At 33.4% G+C, this 861-nt stretch overlaps 1 non-coding gene across 1 annotated transcript; it reads right to left on the bottom strand.

The window, feature by feature from the left end:
* Positions 1 to 286: 286 nt before the first annotated feature.
* On the bottom strand, positions 287 to 410 carry LOC112131403 (small nucleolar RNA SNORA27). Its single transcript, XR_002913483.1, has one exon. It is a non-coding gene; the product is annotated as a small nucleolar RNA SNORA27 (small nucleolar RNA).
* Positions 411 to 861: the final 451 nt, after the last annotated feature.

Raw genomic sequence — 861 nt, 5'->3', positions numbered from 1 at the left:
TTACTGTCAACTAGTAACAAAATAATAACTAATAATAACTAACAAATAACAAAACATAATAATAAGCCACAGACCACAAAGCTTATTAGAGGTAAAGTGAGGTTAATTCTTAAAAGTATTAGATTTAGATTCATGATTCCGCTAACTTTGCTATGGAACATTAATCATTCATAGCAAAATATTTCCTTTAGCTGTTATATATATATATTTTTTCTCAGTTAATTCAATATTATTCCACATTTAGAGTTAATAATTTTCTACCAGGCTTTTTTTTTTTTCTACTTCAATTTGTTTCCTCTGATGGGATACAAGACAAACACCGTTTGCCTGAGTTTTTAAAGCGTATTTCCTTTGCTCACTTGAATGATCAATAAAGACATAAGTCCAATTGGCAAAGTGAAAAGGGGGTTCTACCAGATTTTAATACACAGTAAAATATATGTAAGTAAACCAGAAGTAATGTTTTCCCTGACAAAACTATTTTGAAATCACTTTCAATTCATGTGCCATGAAAAATGTCTAGATTTTCCCTCAATGATGTAATTGTAGAATTGAGATACATCTTATATACCTGCATAGCTTATGTGCTAACAAAGATGATAGTAACCCAGATAAACTGTGTGTTAGTTTTTCATATGTCTCAATGTCTCAATGGGGAATCTTTTTTATTTATTTATTTATTTTTTTTGAGACAGGATCTCGCTCCGTCTCCCAGGCTGGAGTGCAAGTCGCGTGATCCTTGGTCACTGCAACCCCCACCTCCCAGGTTCAAGTGATTTTCATGCCTCAGTCTCCTGAGTCGCTGGGACTACAGGTGCCCACTACTATGCCCAGTTAGTTTTTGTATTTTTAGTAGAGATG

Source organism: Pongo abelii, chromosome 18 (assembly GCF_028885655.2).
Source record: "Pongo abelii isolate AG06213 chromosome 18, NHGRI_mPonAbe1-v2.0_pri, whole genome shotgun sequence".
Taxonomy (NCBI): Eukaryota; Metazoa; Chordata; class Mammalia; order Primates; family Hominidae; genus Pongo; species Pongo abelii.
The sequence above is the reverse complement of the archived record's forward strand: the minus strand, read 5'-3'. Positions and strand labels throughout refer to the sequence as shown.